General features: G+C 44.7%; 1 long non-coding RNA gene across 1 annotated transcript; it reads right to left on the minus strand.

Moving 5' to 3' along the window:
- Positions 1–1,250: 1,250 nt before the first annotated feature.
- Positions 1,251–3,237, minus strand: LOC121105491. The gene is made up of 3 exons (XR_005838015.1): positions 2,654–3,237; positions 2,106–2,252; positions 1,251–1,411 (listed from the first exon to the last, which is right to left on the minus strand). It is a non-coding gene; the product is annotated as an uncharacterized LOC121105491 (long non-coding RNA).
- Positions 3,238–5,628: the final 2,391 nt, after the last annotated feature.

Here is a 5,628-nt window from a genome sequence, read left to right on the forward strand (position 1 = left end):
GGGCCTGAGACAAAGTTCTAGAGAAACTTCGGGATGTTCTCCTTTGGTCCTGCAGAAGTCACTGTAGTCAGTGATTTCAGGATAACAGTAAAATGTCAATTCAAGTAAGTCACTTAAATATTTACTTGGGTAGGCTTTGTATTCCCAGGATTATCTTATTTTCAGGTATTACTCATCCAGTAAAGGATCCTCTGAGATGCTTGTCAGAGGGGAGAGGTGGGGGGGGGGGGAACGGGGGAGGGGCAGTGGGGACACAGGCTTCCAGTTCTGGGATGAATAAGTGACGGGAATAAAAGGCACAGCACGAGGAATAGTCGATGATACTGTAACAGGGCTGCATCGGGCAGACGGGAGTGACACCTGTGAGGACTAGAGCGTAATGTGCAAACTTGTCACATCATTGCTTTGTACACCTGAAACTAATGGAACGGTATGTGTCAACTACACTCAAAATTTAAATACTTTAAAATTATTTTATTCAACTTGAGCTGCTTTTTTGACATTTTATGTTAAGTGAATGTACATAGCTAATTCTAATCTTGGGTATGAGAATTGATAAATCAAATGTATAATAATGGCATTTAACTTCCACCAAGTCAGTGTAAAATATTAAAAATAGAAATTAGTAAATAAAGATCTGAGAAGATTCAATACTGTATCTGAATATTTGGATGGAAAACATGACACTGGGCAGATCTGGGCCTCCCACAGCGCTGAGACGGCAAAAGCAGTAGAAATGGTATCAAACCTGTTAGAGTCACTTTATAAGCAATCATGCAATCAGAGGAGAAGAATGTTTGGAAAATAAACTTCTGCTCAGAGAGTTGGCTTTAATGACTTCACTATGAACAGAGATGTCAATATTGCTTTGAGCCTTACGTGAGCTGAGTGTTACGCTTTACAGAATCTGAATTTGAGAAAATAAGGATTAATTAGCACACAAAAGGAATAAGGAATCAAAGAGGAAAAGGCAGAGGATCCTTTTATTCAAAAATTAATATGACATAGCATTTTCTTTTCTTTTATTCTATTTTGAAGATTTATTTATTTATTTTTTTTAAAGATTTTTTTATTTATTTATGTGACAAGAGACAGCCAGCAAGAGAGGGAACACAGCAGGGGAGTGGGAGAGGAAGAAGCAGGCTCCCAGCGGAGGAGCCCGACGTGGGACTCGATCCCAGAACGCCGGGATCACGCCCTGAGCCGAAGGCAGACGCTTAACGACTGCGCCACCCAGGCGCCCCTGAAGATTGATTTATTTCAATCTTGTGTGCACAAGCCAGGGCGGGGCAGAGGGAGAGGAGAATGCTGAAGCCGACTCTCCGCTGAGCCTGGAGCACAACGTGGGGCTCAATCCCAGGACCCTGAGACCATGACCTGAGCCAGAATCAACAGTTGGCCTCTTAACCGACTGAGCCATCCGTTTGCCCCATGACAGAGCATTTTAAAGAAAAATGCCCAGAAGGGAAAAAAACAATTACATTATTTAATAAATTATGTGATTGCAATTAAAATTTGAATAAAATATATACAGAAGCTTGAAGTTTTCTTTTAATTAACCTTGACTGTTTATAAAACTATATAGATTCAATCAACAAAATCAATTGATCACATGGATCAGATATATTAGGAGAAATGATTTTTGGACTGAGTGAACTAGATAGACATTAAATATACAAGAATTTCAGACAATATTACAGGGGAAAAATCTAAATGCAGTTGTTAAAGTGAACATGTTCTAGGACCATGAACAACATAGTTCACATTTTATGTGTTGTTACACCAAAGACAATTTAATGGGGAATCCACCGAAAACTTTTTATGGGGCTCCCCTGTCTAACCAGGGCTCACACTTGGCCTATCACTTCAGTAATGACAACTATAGAAAAAATAATCCCTCCAGAATAGCTGGAAATCTCGACAACTAACTGAGACATTTTTATAACGCTTTAAGAAATAAAATATCCTACAACTTATGTCGTTTGGAAGCAGTTTTGTAACACGTGGTTTAGCTAGAACACAGAACGGCTATCACTTAAACCTTTTCTTACACATTGTACAATTGCACCAACGGTCAAATGTTTTTCATTATATCCTTGTCTTACCTGTGGTTTGCTTGCAGGAAGCGTTGACTGACGGAACATCTGATGTGACAGATACATGGAGAGGACCAGGGGGACACTGGGGGTCCAGAGCCAAGAGTTCAGGGAGCTTCAGAGTTTGCAGAGCAGCTGCGGTGTCAGCAGAGACGTCTAGAACTAGAAGAACAGGCCTGCTGAGGAGCACATAGCAGCAGGGCCAGGGCTTCTCCTGCTCCCCTCCGCCCACGGGGGAACCTGCGGACCCAGGCACCCGGTCTCTCCATCTGCTCACAGGGCCGGACCCAGCAGCACAGGGCTGCTCCGTCTGTTCATTCCTGAAGCCCACGCCTTGGTCGCGCGCCTCGGTGGCCACCGCTCGCTCTGCTGCAGGGCTGCGCACGTGTGCGCGGAGCTCCTGAACATCTCAGTCCCCGCAGCTCCCGGTGCGGGGAAGGGCTGGTGGGGGTGGGGGTTTCTCTCCTCTGTCCCAGGCTGAGTGCTCCTGCTGCAGCAGGGGCAGGGTCACAGGCAAAACCCAGGCTGTTCCTCCCCCTCCTCCCTTCCATCCTCACCCTGTGCCTGTTCTGGATGGTTCTCCTGGTATCCATGTTTGCGGGGAAAGCGCGGACAGGACTGGCCTGGAACTCCCCACATAGCCCCACGTAGCAGCTGAGCAGACAGCAGTGGAGCCCAGGGGAGGCAACAATAAATACTGCTCAGTGGGCTTAAGAAAGGAGAAAAAACATGTGCATTCCTTGTCTCTCACCCCATACACCATCACTTCGGGGTCCCCTGCAGCCCTCCGGGGCACCAGCACCTTTAGTGTTCTAGCACATGGAGGGGGTGGGGCGGGGGCTCAGGGACCGGTGGGCCTTCATGCACTGTTCCCTCAGATGGTTCCAGTTAGAGCCAGAGGCAGCCTTCCATCCCGCTCACACCGGAATGCAGCGGAGAAAGTGCCACCGTCCCGTGTGGTAGACGGATTGCAGGGGAGGGTTTGGAGTTCTCCATTTTAGAAATTCTCTCCTGTTGCTACAGGATGTTGTGCAAACAGAACCAGGAAATGGGAGAAGGAAGATTTGACATGGGTTCTTCTAAGGGGAAGAGAAAGGAAAACAAAATGAGAAACAAGCAAGAATTCACATGTGTTTCAGGATTTAAACCATGTTTAACTCTGTGACGTCAGTGCTCTATTCCTCTCACAGCGTAACTGTCCCATGTGAGGAATGGGGCCAGAAGTGCCTGATGACAGAGCTAGTGGAGCCCAAGCCTGTGGCCCCACCCCCAGGGCCCCATCTCCTGTGGCAGCTCCAGGGAGGAAGGGGGGTCGGAGGGCATGGGGGGGTCCCTTATGACACCACAGTTCCCTGTGATGGAATGTGCAGTTTGGGTTTGAGAGCAAACAGCCAAGAAAGAATTCTTGAGATGGTTTTGGTGCAAAAAGGTGATTCTATTAAGGCGCGGGGACAGGACCCCGTGGTCAGAAAGAGCTGCACTGGGATTCTGAGGACTGACTGGTTATATACTTCTTCCTTTTTTTGAGAAGGGAGCAGTGACAGAGGGAGAGAGAGAGAAAAAAAATCTTAAGCAGGCTCCACCCCTAGCTGGGAGCCCAACTTGGGGCTCAATCTCAGGACCCTGAGTTCACGACCTGAGGTGAAATCAAGAGTAAGACGCTTAACCGATTGAGCCACGCAGGTGCCCCTGATTATATACTTTAAAGTTTGTGGAGGGAGGGGGGAGAGTTCAAGTGTCTAAGGAACTTGGAAACAAGGCTTTCAGGACCTTGAGGGGCTAGATGCCGTAAAAATAAGGTTACTTTTAGTATTTCATAAAACACAAAGATGGGACCCTGGGTGGCTCAGTCAGTTAAGCATCTGCTCAGGTCATGACCCTGGGGTCCTGGGATCGAGCCCCACATTAGGCTCATACTCTGGGAGGCTGCTTCTTCCTCTCCCACTCCCCCTGCTTGTGTTCCCTCTCTCGCTGGCTGTCTCTATCTCTATCAAATAAATAAATAAAATCTTAAAAAAAAAAGGCTCTCAAGCAGCCACGAGTTCCTTGAGGAAGGTCACGCTCTGCACGTCTCAGCGATCTATCTGTGGGCTGCAAGCTCTAAGGAGATTCCATTTAAGCTACATTTTCTCTTGCCTTTGTTTTCCTCATCATTTTGCCTCCAGAAAAGTTTTGACCCTTACATCTTTAAGGTTGCTGAGGGTGGAAGAGCTAGGCTTCACCCACTTCACTTTAATGATTTTAAAGATATAAAAAACCTGCATTTTTAAAAAAGATTTTATTTATTTATTTGAGAGAGAGAGAGCATGAGGGGGGAAGGGTCAGAGGGAGAAGCAGACTCCCTGCCGAGCAGGGAGCCCAATGTGGGACTCGGGACTCCATCCTGGGACTCCAGGATCGTGACCTGAGCTGAAGGCAGTTGCTTAGCCAACTGAGCCACCCAGGCACCCCCAAAACTTGCATTTGTTAAAAGTCATTTTTATGAATCTCCTTGAAGATGAAAGATGAAACTCATTTTATAAATAACAAAAGAGTATAATACAATTGATAAGAAAATTCGGTTACCTCTGTGACTCAGAACACTTCAATGATCAGTATATCAGGGGACGGCTTTTTCATCAAAACATATTAAAACTTCAGAAATTTCATTTTTATACACATATATATTTTAACAGTCATAACATTTACCCAAGCAATACAGCCTAAGGCTTATCATTCTTTGTTGGACAGCGCTGTCCAAGGAATTTAACATACCAAATAAACAAGCCTAATTGGTCAAAAAGACTTCATTTATAATTCAAATCTTGGGGACGTTTGGTAAAACCCTCAGAAAGTTATAAAGCACATGCCTAAATAGGATTACGGATCCTTATAAAACTTAAAATTTATTTATTTAACCAAGGTGCCTCCGATAGGAGATTCCAAAGGTAAATATGTAGGGTTGTAGAGTTGTTAGCAAAACTTAGCTCCATTAACACTAAGAAGTTTTAACCTTAAAGAATCAAAGACCTGATAGAGACAAAAGATAAGGTTTGGTTTTCTGGGCAGACATAAGAGGAAAAAAAACAACTTCGTTTACATTTTCTTATCAAGAACAGACCAACAATCCAAAAAAAAAAAAGTTGTCTTTTTAACAGAGAGAAAAGCAGAATTTTCATCTTATACCAATGTACTTTTAAAATCCATGCATCTTAACCTTAGTCTTGACCACCCATAAAATTCCTTTCCAAAGATTTCCCTTCATAAACCTCTACAAACTTTTACTATTCAGATTTTGACCTAAGCCCCCTTTTTAAAAAGATTTTATTTACTTATTTGAGAGAGAGAATGGGGGGGGGCAGTGTGCAGAGGGGCAGAGGGGGAGGGAGAAGCAGACCTCCCTCAGAGCAGGAGCCTGACTCGGGGCTCCATCCCAGGATTCCGGGATCATGACCTGAGGTGAAGGCAGATGCTAAACCGACTGAGTCACCCAGGCACCCCAACCTAAGTCTTTTTTTTTTTTTTTTAATCAGTCTTAATTCTGTTTAGAATT

This window comes from Ursus maritimus, unplaced genomic scaffold (assembly GCF_017311325.1).
Source record: "Ursus maritimus isolate PB19 unplaced genomic scaffold, ASM1731132v1 scaffold_260, whole genome shotgun sequence".
NCBI classification, from domain to species: domain Eukaryota; kingdom Metazoa; phylum Chordata; class Mammalia; order Carnivora; family Ursidae; genus Ursus; species Ursus maritimus.